The following is a 17,500-nucleotide window of genomic DNA, read 5'->3' as shown; positions in this document are numbered from 1 at the left end:
ATTTTTTCCCTTCCTGTTTTTGACGCAGTTGAACCATCGGCTATAACGCCAACGGGTCACGCAGATGCCAAACCATTGAAAACTAGTGTTAAGCAGAGTGGAAAACAATACGACTTGTTTATCCTGTTATTTATGTCTGTGTACGAGAAAAGGCTAACAATATTGCCTGAAAAAATAGGCCTATATTTCATATCCTGTAGTGACGAAGAGATTTTATTTTATATTTATTTGTTATTTTGATTTTTCTTTGTCCTTTTTTATCATTATTATTATTATTATTATTATTATTATTTTTTTTTTTTTGTTATTTGCCTGTTTCTGAGAATATGTTTCTGTATGTCTGTGTGTATATGTAAACACATACAAAAGCGCGCGCGCCCACACACAAACGCAAACACACACACACACACACACACACACACACACACACACACACACACATACAGTGTCTGATCGTGGCCATCTCCATCTGACTTCAACCCTTATAGTAGATAACACCTGTTAATGAGCATATTATGGCACTGCGACTGAAGCATGCCTTTTGGCTTCATGTCTCTTATTATTTTGTACACTCCTACTGATGTTTGCAAACTCAATGTGAAAGAAGCAGTCTATGCCAAATTCACATCCATGGCAGACTTTTGTCTTTGGTGAGACATTCACATTATTCTGGGCGACTTCAATGTTGTATCTGGCTGTGATCGAGCTGGCTATGAGATGTCTGTCGACACCTGTGGCTTAGGTGCTGATCCCAGCAGTGAAAACAGCTGCCTGGGACTTTGCTAGGTTGTAGAAACAGAGGATTTCTGGCTCCTGGTATCAGCACTCTAACCCTCATTGCTAGACATGGTATAGCAATACGTGTACTGTGCCAAGAAGATAGACCACATTCTTGTTAGCACTCGCTGGAAGATCCTTCAGAATTACAGTGTTTACCGGAGTGCTGAGTTCTGTGACACTGACTATAGTGGCTACTCTATGGGTTCACTTCACAATTCCTCGTCCCTCCAGTGGCTACTCTGGCAGACCCAGTTGCTCCGGAGTTCTTCAAGTGCAAAACACTCAAATTAGCACATGGGTAAGGCAGAATTTCATTGGAGGCCACTGAAGCATGTCACATGGCCCAGCTGAATGGTAATCATGACTTGCACCGTTCCTTGGTGCATAGGGCTTCGACACTGCTGAGAAGGGACAAGGGACAGTTCATCAGGAATCTTGCTGAGGAAGTTGAAAACAATTTCTTCATAAATGACTTTCGCCCTGCCTTCCAAGCCCTGAGAAAACTGAACTCCAAGCTCCTCACAGATGACTGCATTCAGCTTAGTGGATGGGCAGATCATCTCAGGTCAAGTAGGGGTTTGTGAACGTTGGGCTTAGTATTTTGAACAGCTGTACCTGGTAGACCCTCCAACAGTTTGGATGCAAGTGGTATCACAACAGCTGTGCCGGACCCACCCATCAGCTAGGGACCTCTTACCTTTACTGTGGTTTGGATGGCAATTTCTAATCTGAGAGGTGGGAAAGCCGCAGGCATATGTGATATCCCTGTTGAGCTGCCAAAGGCTGGGGCTTGCATACAGTCTTGACAACCATCTGGCAGTCTGATTCCATTCCCTCTGACCTGTTGAGGGGCATGGCCATCCTTCTCTGGAAGGGGATAGTGGATTGTTGGGACTGTAGCAACTACTGTGGCATTACACTGATCAGTATACCAGTCAAGGATTTTGTCCACATTCTTCTGAAATAGATCCATAATCACCTATTAAGGCACCAGAGACGAGAGCAGTCGTTTCAACACCTACATGGACTGGATAATGGGCAGGGCTACTATCTAAAGTTAGTGTGGAGCAACACTGGTCAATATCAAAGACACAGATGTTGTTATCCTCTCTGGAATCACCGGTGGTGGCTCTTGGTGCTCTTGGACCAAGACCAAGATTCAGGGGCGGTATCCACGAAAGTTTTCAGATAGTTTTGAGTCTCAAAAGTGTCTCAGACCCCCTGCCGAAGTGTGGAGGCCGTCGCTTGTTGCAGAGCTATTCTTAGGTTTTCATTAGCTTAGGTAGGCATAAATCGGACATCAACCGTACAATTGCGCTCATCAATTTATTTCAGATTCAAAAATACCTTGAATGAAATGCAGATGTGTTTTTCTTTTCTAATCTAATGGCATTACATACATAAATAACTTGGACTTACAAAGTATTGTAAGTCCAAGTTAGAGGCCTATAAATGTATATACGAATGCACAGGCATGCCTATATGTGTGAATTTATACATATATGTCTTCAAGGCCTTGGTACTGCCAGTTTTGCTCTATGGAAGCGAAACTTGGACACTACCTGGTGCCTTGGAGTCTCGTCTTCATGCCTTTTGTAATTAGTCCCTTTGAAGGATCATGGGGTACAGTTGGCAGGGTCATGTGTCCAATCGATATGGCCAAGCTCAACTCCTGTAATAGATAAAGATTTTTTCAGAGTGTACATATCATTAGTTCTCATCATGTTTCCTTATCTCGTTATCATACATTTTTAGATGACGTTTCTATTATGATGTGTAGCTATTTAGAAAGTAAGTTGAGCATCTTATATAGTCACTTAATAAGTATTTTTTTAATGTAATAGAATGTATCTTTAATCCCTTGTGTCAATGTTCTTCGCGACTTAATTCAACTGTAAATTTCATTTTATTTAATAAATTTAGTTTCCTATATTCTAAAGAAAAAATAAAGTAAAAACACACACACACGTAATTGCATATTTACTTACGGAATATATTTACAAAGAAAACATTGACAAAGAAACCATCCACAATCCTAATCCTGTAGATTTATCCCTAATCCTATCAATGGAAGTCAAACCTGAAGAAATTACGTGAAAGCACCTCATCACCAGCTCACGCGCATTCGCAGCAGTGCTAGCTAGTGGTGGTGCCTAAGCAAACCGCTTCGAACTAGGTGGTTGAGTAACAACCACTAAGAACGTGGGTCGTAAGAAAAGAAAAGAAAATTAATGAAAGAAAAAATATACCAAAACAATAAAAACAGAGAGCTACTGTGAGTGGCAGAATGAGAATCCGCATTGCTTCTCTCGCGCTTCACACTTAAACAAATATCAGAAAGCGATATCGAGGGCGCGGAGCCGGACGTGGCCTGGAATGCGAAGTGCACCTGAGAGGCTCCTCGGTTCTCTTACCTGCGGAGGGGCTCGAGGCCGGGCGAGGTGGGGAGAGGTGGCTTGCTTAGGCGGGAAAAGGTGCTCTCTCTCTCTCTCTCTCTCTCTCTCTCTCTCTCTCTCTCTCTCTCTCTCTCTCTCTCTGTTCTCTCTCTTCTTTTCTTGTTCATTGGTTCTCTTACCTGCGGAGGGGCTCAAGGGGTGACCAAGGCGGGCGGTGGGAGGTAATGAACAGCTCCTTCCGGGCTTATTTTCCCCTTTGTTTTCTTCTCTTCTCTGTTCTTTTGTTCTTTGATCCGCGGAGAGGGTTCGAGGCTGGTCGAGAGGATCAGATCCCACAGGCTTTACCACTTCTGGATTCTTGGTTGCTTTTCATTTATTATTTTTCTCTGTTGCTTCATTCTCTTAACTCCAAAGAGAGGGAAAGTTTCTTGGATTTATCATGCCTTTTGTTTACCTTTATTTTATTCACCTATATTTTTATATTCCTTTTTTTCCTCTCTTCCAAGGTTCTCTTACCTGAGGAGAGAGCGCGAGGAGAGCCGAAGGGAAGAAGCTTCTGCCGGGTCTTGTTTTCCTTCAGGCTTCTCGGTTATACCCCTCTCCCTCTCTCTCTCCCCGGAACCCGGTATATCCCTTTCTTTATTCTTTGGTTCTCTTAGCTGCGGACAGGAACGAGAGTGGCCGAGAATTTTAGACTTCTCCACTCTTCTCGGTCTTTTATTTGTTTTCTTCATTCCTCGGTCCTCTTCCCTGCGGAGAGGCTTGAAGCTGGCCGAGAGGAAAAAAATATAGATTCATTTTTTTCCCTTCTGTTTTGCTGATGTTTTTTGTTCTAATTTATCCTTCTTTTCTTTATACTTCGGTTCTCATACCGGCGGAGATACTCGAGGAGAAACTTCTGCTGGGTTTATATTCCCTTCCTCGCTTGTTTTTGTATTTTTCGTGTTTTTATCCTTATGTCCTTCTTCGTGTCTGTCATTCCCTAACTTTCATGGACCTATAGCTACTCTTATTCCCCATATAAACTTAAGAATACTTATAATTCTCCCCCTTTCCACATCAACCTTCAGAAGAAAGTCCCTATTACAATTGACCTCTCCTCAATATACTATAAATCTCAGGTCCTTTTGCATCTCGTCTGTATTAAAGTATCTTATAACCTCACGTTGCATTCATTTCGTGGCAGGATCTCGCCTCAAACCTGCAACTACAGCGACAGGAATAAGAGAAACAACAGGTGACGCACCACAAGATTAGTCAGATTGCTGCATTTACATTTATGAAGCCAAAACACACTTGGCTGGTGAAGCACTTTTGGTTAAAGAACACTAAACAAATGAAAACAAAGTTGCTGATAATATTTACTCTCTTAAATTTACGGATACACGCACACGTGAACACAAAATGAGTTAGTATTTAGTGATTATTTAGTATTAGTGTTCAAAATCAAACATGCTTCACTCCCAAGAGCCAGTGGATATTCTTTTCCCTTCTGTGTGTTTAAAGGATTTTTGATTCAAGTAAAAAAAAAATAATGAAAATCCATCCAACTTCGAAAATCCAACGAAATGTTTTATAAAAAAAACCAGAGGAAAGGATATATTTCAATTCAGGCGTGATTTAAGCATTAATTTTTTATATTATTTATATCAAATTCCAGAAAGCTTGTAGCATAGAAGTTGATAGATGTGCATGTGTATATTTTTACTTACTTGCTTTACTTTACCTACATACATACACACACACACACACATATTTATATTTATATATATATATATATATATATACATATATAAATATATATATTAATATATATATACACAAATACATACTTACATATATATATATATATATATATATATATGTATATATATATATATATATATATACATATATATGTATATATATATTTATATATACACAAATACATACATACATACACATATATATATATATATATATATATATATATATATATATATATATATATATGTATATATATATATATATATATATATATATATATTTATTTATATATATACACACATACATATATATGTATATATATATATATATATATATATATATATATATATATATTCATACATATTTATGTATATATATAAATATATATATATATATATATATATATATATATATATATGTGTGTGTGTGTGTGTGTGTGTGTGTGTGTGTGTGTATACATGCATACATATATGCATGGGTATATAAATAAATGAATGAATGATATATATACATGCATATATATATATTATATATATATACACACAGACACGTGTGTGTGTGTGCGCGTGCGTGCGTGCGTGCGTGCGTGCTTGCGTGCGTGGTGTGTGAATGTGTGTGTGTGTGTGTGTGTGTGTGTGTGTGTGTGTGTGTGTGTGTGTGTGTGTGTGATCATAGTCCACTCTTACCCGCACACGAAAGACAAAGACCCGACGTTATTCCAGCATTTCACACTAAGTTATTGCTAGTTTTATTATAAGAATCTGCATTGCTTCCCTCGCGCTTCACGCTTAACAAATATAAAAGATATCGAAGGCGCGGAGCCGGACGTGGCCTGGAATGCGAAGTGCACCTGAGAGGCTCCTCGGTTCTCTTACCTGCGGAGGGGCTCGAGGGCGGCCAGGGGAAGGGGGGGTGGGGGGGGAGGGGAGCTCCTGCTTCCTTCTGTTTTCGCGGTTCTATTGATTTACTCTTTTATTTCTCCTTGTTTATTTTCTTTGTTCTTTGATTCTCTTACCTGAGGAGGGGCTCGAGGGTAGCCGGGGTGCGGGTGGGTGGGTGGGTGGGGGAGTGGGGGTTCTCCCGAGTTTATATTTCCTTCCGATTCTTTTCTTCTTCCTATCTTTGTTCTTCGGTTCTTGGGGGGTGCGGGGTGGGGGGTTTCTCGGTTTATTTTTCCTCCTATTTTCTCGTTTCTCTCTTCTTTGTTTATTCTTTGGTTCTGATGGGGGGGAGGGGGCTTTTCGGTTTATTTTTCCTCCTATTTTCTCGTTTGTCTTTTCTTCCTTTGTTCTTTGGTTCTGTGACCTGCGGAGAAGGCTCGAGGCTGGTCGAGAGGAACAGCTCTCACTGATTATCTATCATTTCTGGTTTCTTGGTTGCTTCTCATTCATTTTCTTTGTAGCTTGTTTCTCTTACCTGCGGAGAGGCTCGAGGCTGGCCGAGAGGGAAATTTTCTTGCTGGTTCTATTTTTACTTCCGGTTTTCGCTTGTGTTAGTTCTTTCTTTTCTGTTATCCCTATTCCCTCTTTCTTGTCCTCGTTTCCTTTATTCGTTGGAACTCTCAGAGGAAACAATCTTTGTCCCATTTATTTTCGTTTCTGGTTTTACCTGTTCTTTCTGTTTTATTTTTCTTTGTTTATTTATATATGTATTTATATTATTATGTGTGTTTGTATATACATATATATGTATGTATATCATATATGCATGCAATTGTGTATATCTGTAATTGGTCACACATGTATACCTTATCTCATTCCCTATATATACTTTACATTAGTAATCCAGCACTTAATTCTCATACACCTTCATAAAGGAAAGACTATACACCTGACCTCTACTTAGTGTACTACAAATCCTAAGGCATTATGCATTCCGTTTGTGTTAAACCATCATATACCGCCACGTTGAATTCATTTCGAGGTCGGATCTCGCTTCAAATCTGCAACTACAATGACAGGAGTGAAAGCAACAACAGGTGACTCACCATAAGATTAGCCAGCCTGCTCTTGCATCGATAACATTTATGAAGTCAATACACTTGGCTGTTGAAGCACTTCTGGTTAGAACAGTCCATGATAGAAACAATTTTGCTGAAAATGGATTTCTCTTAAATCCATGCGTACACGAATGCATGTGAAAACAGAATGTGTATTACGAATTGTTCAAAATCGAATATACTTTACTTTAAAGAGCCGGTATACGCCATTTCCTCCTTAATATTTAAAAGATTTTTGCCAGTTCAGGAAAAAATGTTAATTACCGGTTCAAAAACTCGAACGAACTGTTTTATAAAAATTATGTAAAGTATTTTTTCTTTTATCATATATAGCTGCGACGTATAGTTTAATTTCTTATAATTTCCTTCTAATTTTATAAATCTTATAACAGTATATATACATATATACATGTTCTTTTATCAAAACGGAAAATCACATCATATTCCACGTTTATGTACATGCAATAGACAGAAACCCGACGTCAAACCAGAATTTCACAAAAAAGTGACTGAAATCTTTATTATGAGAATCTACATCGCTTCCATCGCGCTCCACGCTTAACGAATATCAGAAAGCGATATCGAGGGCGCGGAGCCGGACGTGGCCTGGAATGCGAAGTGCACCTGAGAGGCTCCTCGGTTCTCTTACCTGCGGAGGGGCTCGAGGGCGGGGAGGGGGGTGGCTTAGGCGGGAAGAGGTGGGGGGGGCATATCTCTCTCTCTCTCTCTCTCTCTCTCTCTCTCTCTCTCTCTCTCTCTCTCTCTCTCTCTCTCTCTCTCTCTCTCTCTCCCTCTCCCCCCTCTCTCTCTCTCTCTCTCTCTCTCTCTCTCTCTCTCTCTCTCTCTCTCTCTCTCTCTCTCTCTCTCTCTCTCTCTCTTTTCCTCACTCTTTCTCTCTGTTTTCTGTCTTCTTCTCTTGTTCCTCGGTTCTCTTACCTGCGGAGGGGCTCGAGGGTGCCCAAGGAAGGAGTGTCTCCTGCTGGGCTTATTTTTATTTCTTGTTTTGTCGGTTCTTTCGGTTATTCCCATTTTTCTTTTCCCCTTTTTTCCTGGATCTATTTCCGGAGGACGCAAGAGTGGCTGATAGGAGGCTGATTTTTATAAATATATGCGATATGTGTTATACCTTGGATGTATTTTTTATTTTTTTTTTATTAATTCGTCAAAACTGTTTCGGTTTTACATATGCCTTAATATAACAGAACAATATTATTATTGATATCTTATGTCTTTGTTCATTTTCCTTTTCTTTTTTATGATAACAAAGCTGCAGAATAAAGAAATATAAAATTGAAACCAAGTAAAATATACAATATATATACCTACAGATAATCACTGTTAATCATCGCCTGTAAGATGTGCAAATCGCCCGAATGGACCAGCATCTAGAAGTACTTTAGTGTTTGCTCCATTTGCTACATCTCATACGCCTTCAGTTTTCTAGCATCTAGAATTACTTTAGTGTTTGGTCAGTTTTCTATTACCTCCTTCCCCCAGCCTACCATTTTCTTCTCCACATCCCCAACCCGTTCTCAGCTTCCCCAAGTGACGTCATAGATCACACCCAAAGCTTCACAAATTTCCGAATCGTGCGTGCGCGTTTATATATACATATATGTATATATAGGTATATACATAATATAAACATGTATGTAATTGTATATCGTAATTGGCCACACATGCATACCTTATCTCATTCCCCATATAAACTTAACAATACTTTTCCAACACTTCATAAAGGAAAGACTATACATTTGACTTCTCCTTAATGCACTACAAATCCGAAGGCATTATGCATTTCGTTTGTGTTAAACTATCAGTTAAACTCACGTTGAATTCATTTCGCGGTCGGATCTCGCTTCAAATCTGCAACCTCAATGACAGGAGTAAGAGCAACAACAGGTGACGCACCGCAAGATTAGCCAGCCTGCTTCTGCATTGATAACATTTATGAAATCAAAACACTTGGCTGATGAGACACCTTTTCGTTAAAGAATAGTACGTAAAGGAGGCGATTCTGCTGTAAATATTTGCACTCAGAAATTCATGCATACACGAAGACACGTGAAAACAGAATTAGTATTCAGTATTATTTAAAATCGAATATTCTTTACTTTAAAGAACCGGTATGCGGCATTTCCTCCTTTGTTTATAAATAAAATTTCGCTAAAATTTCAGGAAAATGTTATTTCGCAGTTCCAAATGTCAAACGATTTTATGAAAACTATGTTAAAGATATCGATGCTTTTATACAGCTGTGACGCATGCTTTGATTTGTTTATCATATATTTCTAATGTTAGAAATTTCATAACATTAAAGATGCGCATATTAGCGTATATTTGGATCTGCCTACTTAACATATATAGTATATAAATGTATTGATATGTATGTATATGTGTATGTATATTCATGTAAATGAATATGTATATATATATATATATATATATATATATATATATATATATATATATATATTGTATATATGCATTCTCTTTTCTCAGAAGGGAAAATCACGGGGAGCTCCTGACAGGTATGTTTATCCTTCAGGTTTTTGGTTTTATTGATTCTATCTTTTATTCTCACTGCTTTATAGTTTTTGTTTTTTATTTGTTTTCTTTCCTGCGTAGGAGCTCAAGGGTGGTTGGGCGGAGGGGGGAGTTCCCTCTCGGTTTATTTTTCCCTTTTTTTCTCGTGATTTCTTCTTTCTTTGTTCTTTGGTTCTGTGACCTGCGGAGAGGCTCGAGGCTGGTCGAGAGGAACAGCTCTCACGTATTATCTATCACTTCTGGTTGCTTCTCATTTCTTTTTCTTTGTTGCTTGTTTCTCTTAACTGCGGATATATATATATGCTTATTCTTTTATCAGAAGGGAAAGTTGCATTATCTTCCACATAAACGTGAATGCTATAGACAGAAACCCGACATCAAACCCGATAAAGGATAAAGTTACTGAGTACCTTATCCTGAGAATCTGCATTGCTTCCCTCGCGCTTCACGGTTAACAAATATCAGAAGCAATATCGAGGGCGTGGAGCCGGACGTGGCCTGGAATGCGAAGTGCACCTGAGAGGCTCCTCGGTTCTCTTACCTGCGGAGGGGCTCGATATATATATATATATATATATATATATATATATATATATATATATATATATTCCCACTGACACTAGCGCACACACACATATATATGCATATACATATGTGTGTCCGTTTGTGTAAAAGTGTGCGTGTGATTATATATATATATATATATATATATATATATATATGTATATATATGTATGTATATTATATATATATATATATATATATATATTCATATATACGTATATGTATATAGATAGATAGATAGATATATATATATAGATAGATATGTATGTATAATAAAAGCATCGATGTCAACTGTATTAAAAAGAAAAACACTTTTTCCCTCCAATTGAAGGAATGGGGAAATCAGGATCGGTCACTATTGCCTACTGGTAGACTCCCTGGTGGCTGAGTATATGTGGAGCCATCTGTATGTAACAAATTTCACGAAAAAAAAAAAAAAAAAAAAAAAACAGGGGACAGAACATAAATCCGGGGCGGTTAAGTTAAGGAAAATCTACACATCTGACCTCTCCTTAGTGCACTACAAATCCTAAAGCATTGTGCATTTCGTTTGTGTTAAACTATCATATAAACTCACAGTGAGTTCATTTCGAGGTCGGATCTCGCTTCAAATCTGCAACTTCAATGACAGGAGTAAGAGCAACAACAGGTGACGCACCGCAAGATTAGCCAGCCTGCTTCTGCATTAATAACATCTATGAATTCAAAACACTCGGTGAAAAACTTTTCGTTAAAGAACTGTACGTAAAGAAAGCGATTCTGAAAAAAAAAAAAAAAAAAATGTATTCACTCTGAAATCCATGCATATTCCGTAATATTATTCAAAATTGAACATTCTTCACTTTGAAGAGCTGGCATACCATCTCCTTTGTATATATATATATATATATATATATATATATATATATAATCCGCTAGAAGTTAAGGAAAAATGTGATTTTCCAATTTAAAAAGTCAAACGAACTATTTTATGAATGAACCATTTTATTCTGTGTAAAGGTTATCGCTATTTTTATATAGCTGTGATGTATCCTATCATTTTTTTTAATGTAAGACACTTTATAACAGTAGTGAAAGATGGGTATGTGTGTATACATTTTGATATACCTAAATGTATATCTATAGAGTATAGAAATGCATGTATAGGTATACATATATGTGTGGGTGTATTTGTGTGTATCGGTATTCATGTAAATGAATCTATCTCTCTATCCATTTATCTATCTATCTATCTATATATCTATCTATCTATCTGTCTATCTGTCTATCTATCTATCTATCTATCTATCTATCTATCTATCTATCTATCTATCCATCCACCCATCCATCCATCCATCCATCCATCCATCCATCCATCCATCCATCCATCTATATATGCTCTTTTATCACATCATCTTCCACGTTCATGTACATGCTACAGAAAGAAAACCTTTAATCAAACCAAAATTTCACCCCAGGTTACTGTGAACTTTATTATGAGAATCTGCATTGCTTCTCGCGCTCCACGCTTAACGAATATCAGAAAACGATATCGAGGGCGCGGAGCCGGACGTGGCCTGGAATGCGAAGTGCACCTGAGAGGCTCCTCGGTTCTCTTACCTGCGGAGGGGCTCGAGGGCGGGGAGAGGGGAGGGGGGGGGGCTTAGGCGGGAAGAGGTGGGGGGGCAGTTCTCTCTCTCTCTCTCTCTCTCTCTCTCTCTCTCTCTCTCTCTCTCTCTCTCTCTCTTCCTCACTCTTTCTCTCTGTTTTCTCTCTTCTTTTCTTATTCGTTGGTTCTCTTACCTGCGGAGGGGCTCGAGGGCGGCCAGGGGAGAGGGGGGAGGGAGGGTGTTGAAGCTCCTACCGGTTTATTTTTCCAACTTGTTTTCAGTCGGGTGACTTATTTCCTTTTAACCCTTTACTTTTCTCCTTGTCCTCGCCGTTTCAATTTCCTTTCTTCTCTGTTGTTTTGAGTGCCGAGTTCTTTTTTTTTTTTCCACTGACTTACGCACTGGATTCTGTCTGTCTTCTTTTTATTGTGCCTTTTTTATGCCCTCGTTCTCTTTCTCATTTTCATAATCTCTCTCTCTCTCTCTCTCTCTCTCTCTCTCTCTCTCTCTCTCTCTCTCTCTCTCTCTCTCTCTCTCTCTCTCTCTCTCTCTCTTTCTTTCCCTCCCTCTCTCTCTCTCTCTCTCTCTCTCTCTCTCTCTCTCTCTCTCTCTCTTCCCCCCTCTCTCTCTCCCTTTCCCCCTCTCTCTCTCTTTCCCTCTCTCTCTTTCTCTCTCGAGGACTTCCATGTTGAACAGACAAATAATACGAGATGGAAAACGCATCTACAATAACACGTCTACAGTCACGGTAGCCAGAGGAAGGTGCCGCGCCAACAGAACAGCCCGACTGCTTCTACAATAACATTTATGAAGGAGCAACATATATACGCAACATCAGATTCAACGGCCAGTGGCTACTGGCTGGAGAGATGCTGTTGTGGAAGCAATATTACACACGCCACGTTAAAAGAATGCGAATAGGTATCTTCCTGGGATTTATCTAGCCTGGTCCGTTATTTAAACGCGCGTTACTTATACGCATAATCTCTCGTATTAATAATAACTGGGATGGTATAAAGAGTAATAGTTATGATTAATGATGATAAATGTACTAAAGAGCGTGGTAATGAGAGTGATCTTTTGAGTATCCATAAGGAAACAAATCAGTAAAGAAACATTAAAAAAGAGCGGAAACGAGAAATAACAGAACACCCAAAAAAAATTAAAAAATAAACAAATAAATTAAACCCAACACGACCTCAAGCCTCTCCGCAGAACCAAGGAAGAAAAAAAAAAAAAAAAAAAAAAAAATAAACCAGGAGGAATAAAAGATAATCAATAAAATCGACAAACCAAAGGGAAACATCAACCCGGCAGGAGCTACCCCCCCCCCCCAACCACCACCACCTCGGCCGCCCTCGAGCCCCTCCGCAGGTAAGAGAATCAAAGAACAAAGAAAATAAACAAGGAGAAATACAAGAGTTAATCACTAGAACCCGAGAAACCAAAAGGAAGCAGGAGCCCCCCCCATCCCCCTCCCTTCCCCTGGCCGCCCTCGAGCCCCTCCGCAGGTAAGAGAACCGAGGAGCCTCTCAGGTGCACTTCGCATTCCAGGCCACTTCCGGCTCCGCGCCCTCGATATCGCTTTCTGATATTTGTTAAGCGTGAGGCGTGAGGGAAGCAATGCAGATTCTCATAATAAAGTTCTCAGTGGCTTGGCGTGAAATTTCCGTTTGATGTCAGGTTTCTGTCAATAGCATGTACATAAACGTGCATAAATGTGCATAAATGTGATTTTCCCTTCTGATAAAAGAACATTCATATATACAATATATAAATACTACATACATATATACAAATACATTTATTTGCAAAAATGTATACACACGTATATATTTTTACATTTATATACTGTATATATGTAGGTAGATCAAAATATATGCGCATCTTTCACTATTATGTTTTTAACATGAGAAAGAAATGATAAGAACCTGGAAGCATGCGTTACAGCTATTTAAATAAAAATATCCCTTACATAGTTTTCATAAAATTGTTAATTTGACTTTTTGAACTAATAATTTACATTTTTCCTTGAATGGTGAAAAAAAAGTTATATGCAAAGAAAGAAATGACGTGTACCCACTCGTTAAAGCAAAAAAAAAAAAAAAATATTCGATTTTGAATGATATTGAATACTAATTGTTTTCACGTGCAATGGTATATGCATAAATTTAAGAGAGTAGACATTTTTATCAGTATTGCTACCTTTACTGTTCTTTAGCCAAAAGCGTTTCACCAGCCAAGTGTTTTGACCTCATATATGTTATCAATGCAGAAGCAGGCTGGCTAATTCTGCGGTGCGTCACCTGTTGTTGCTCTTACTCCTGTCACTGTAGTTATAGATTTGAAGCGAGATCTAATCAAGAAATCAATCCAACGTGAGTTGATTATGATGGTTTAACAGAAACTCATAATGCCTCAGATCTGTAGTATATTAAGGAGAGGTCAGATGTATATTTTCCTTTATCAAGGTGTCTGAGAATTATGTGCTGGGATAGTAATTCTGGGAGGTCCGGAGCTTGGGGTAAACCATTCCTAACCCAAAAGGTATTCGTAATAAAATAAGGATAGTATTCTAAAATGTATATGGCTATGGTATAAGGAAAACATCTATGGCTAATTACGGATATACACAATTACAAACATGCTATATACTCATATATATACACATACATATACGTATATATGTATATACATACATATATATATATATATATATATATATATATAAACAAACACAAACACACGTTCACGCACACGCACACGCACACTAACACAAACGGACACACATATGTATATGTTTATATGGATATATGTCTGTGTATACTAATGTCAGCGTGCATATACACATTATATGTGTGTACTATATATACATGTGTGTGATTTTGTATATCTGTATACACACATACCTGTGTGTGTGTGGACAGGACGACTTACATGCCTTCCCCGCAAGTAATGGAACCGAGGAGAAAAGTAGAAAAAAGAGAAGAGAAGGAAAAAAAGAGGGGGAACCTAACGTAAAATCAGGAAAAGAAAAAGAAATTATAAACTAGCTAATAATACCTGCGGAAATAGGAGATGCAGGAAATCAAAGAGAAAAAAAAAGAAAAATGAAAGAAAGAAAGAAAGAAAGAAAGAATATATATATATATATATGAAGATACAAAATTGGTATAACGGAAAGAACCGACAAAAAAGTGATGTAAATAAACTCGACAAAGACACGGTGGGAATAAGGATAAAATAAAGGTGAAAAAAGAACTAACACAAACAACCAACCGGAAGGAAAAATAAACCCAGTACGTAATTCTCCCTCTTGGCATCGACCTCTCCGTAGGTAAGAGAAACAAGCATCAAAGAAAAACAAATGAGAAGCAACCAAGAAGTGATAGACAATAAGTGAGAGCTGTTCCTCTCGACGAGCCTCGAGCCTCTCCGCAGGTAAGAGAACCAAAGAACAAAGACAGGAAGAAGAAAACACAAACGAGAAACCAGAAGGAAATATAAACCCGGGAGGAATTACCCCCTCCCCCCCCCCCCCCTCCATGGCCATTATCGAGCCCCTCCGCAGGTAAGAGAATCAAAAAACAAAAAGAATAAAACAGGTGGAATAAAAGAGTAAAACAATAAAACCGAGAAACCAGAAGGAAGCAAGAGCTGTAGCCCCCCCCCCCCCCCCCTCCCCATTCCCCTGGCCGCCCTCGAGCCCCTCCGCAGGTAAGAGAACCGAGGAGCCTCTCAGGGGCACTTCGCTCCATGCCCTCGATATCGCTCTCTGATATTTGTTAAGTATGGTGCGCAAGAAGCAATGCAGATTCTCATAATAAAGTTCTCAGTAACTTGGTGTGAAATTTCAGTTTGATGTCATGTTTCTGTCTATAGAATGTACGTAAATGTGGGAGATCTTCTGATAAAAGAGCATGCATATATACAATATTTATATACACGAATATCAATTTACATATATATGCATATCCACAAATATGTATACATTTATATAACATATGTATAAATAAGCATTTAGGTAGGTTGATCAAATAATACGTATAGTAAACACGCATTTTTCAATACTGATTTCTAACGGAAGGGAATGATAAAAAATATAAAGTATACGTCACAAATATATATATGTGTGTGTGTTTGTGTGTGTGTATAGACAGATATCCTTTCAGTAATTTGCATTAAGCAGTTTGTTTGATTTTTCGAACTGGGAATTAACGTTTTTATTCTTGAACTTGTGGCGTTTTTTCTTTTTTCTTTTTTTTTTTACATACAAAGGAGGACATGACGTATACCGGTTCTTTAAGTAAAGAATATTCGATATCAAGTCATAATGCTGAATACTAATTCACGTGCCTTCGCGTATGCATGATTTAAGCGAGCAAACATTTTCAGCAGAATCGCTTTCCTTTACCTACTGTTCTTTAAGTGTTTCACCAGTTAAGTGTTTTGACTTCATAAATGTCATTAATGCAGAAGCAGGCTGGCTAATCTTGCGGTGCGTCACCTGTTGTTGCTCTTACTCCTGACATTGTAGTTGCAAATTTGAAGCGAGATCCGACCTCGAAATGAACTCACAGTGAGTTTATATATATATATATATATATATATATATATATATATATATAATGCATAATGTTTCAGGATTTGTGGTGCATTAAGGAGAGGTCAGATGTATAGACTTTCCTTTATGTGTGAGATGAGATAAATTATGCATGTATGGCTAATTACGGATATACACATATACATGCGTGCATATATATATATATATATATATATATATATATATACATATATACATATATATATACATGTATAGGTGTGTATGTATATATGATTGTACTGTATATCTGTATATATATGTATATATGTACATATATGTGTGTGTGTGGACAGGATGATGCACATCCCATGTATCGGACAGAGGAGAGAGAGAGAGAAAAAAAAAGAAGAGAGAGAACCTAATGCAAAATTAGGAAAACAGAAAATATGATTAGCTAATAATATCTGCTTCCCATCAGCCACTCTCGAGACTCTGGAAATAGATTCAGCAAACAAACAAACGAAAACAAAAAACAAAAACAGAAAAAAGTGGAAGAGAAAAATATGCAACACGGAGATCCAACGAACAAAGGAAAGGAGGACAAGAAGTGAATAGAGATAAAAGAAGGGAAAAGGGATAAAAAAATGAGAAGCAACTAAGAAGCCAGAAGTGATAGATAACAAGTGAGAGCGGTTCCTCTCCACCAGCCTCGAGCCTCTCCGCAGGTCAGAGAACCAAAGAACAAAGAAGAAAACACAAACGAGAAAACAGAAGGAAATATATACCGAGAGGGTACGTCCTCACCCCCAAAGAACAAAGAACAAAGAAACGAATAAATCAGAGGAAATAAAAGAAAGAATAAAACCGAGAAACCAGAAGGATAAATAAGTCCGGCAGGAGCTGTCCCCCCCCCCCCCCCAACCCCCAACCCCAAACTCGGCCGCCCTCGAGCCCCTCCGCAGGTAAGAGAACCGAGGAGCCTCTCAGGTGCACTTCGCATTCCAGGCCACGTCCGGCTCCGCGCCCTCGATATCGTTTTCTGATATTTGTTAAGCGTGATGCGCGAGGGAAGCAATGTAGATTCTCATCGTGCAACTCTCAGAGCTGGGTGTGAAATCTATTCTGTTTATCATAAGTGTTCAAGTGCTATGTAAGTTCTTGCTACTTCCTCTGTGAAAAAGGCTAATATATATATATATATATATATATATATATATATATTAATATCTGTATATACATACACACTGGATTAGCTGTAATAGCAGTAGAGATAATCTTGATCAAGATTGATATAATCACTAATATCCATGAAAGTAAAAACATGTAATTGTCTTTG

This window comes from Penaeus chinensis, chromosome 17, assembly GCF_019202785.1.
Source record: "Penaeus chinensis breed Huanghai No. 1 chromosome 17, ASM1920278v2, whole genome shotgun sequence".
NCBI classification, from domain to species: domain Eukaryota; kingdom Metazoa; phylum Arthropoda; class Malacostraca; order Decapoda; family Penaeidae; genus Penaeus; species Penaeus chinensis.
The sequence above is the reverse complement of the archived record's forward strand: the minus strand, read 5'-3'. Positions refer to the sequence as shown.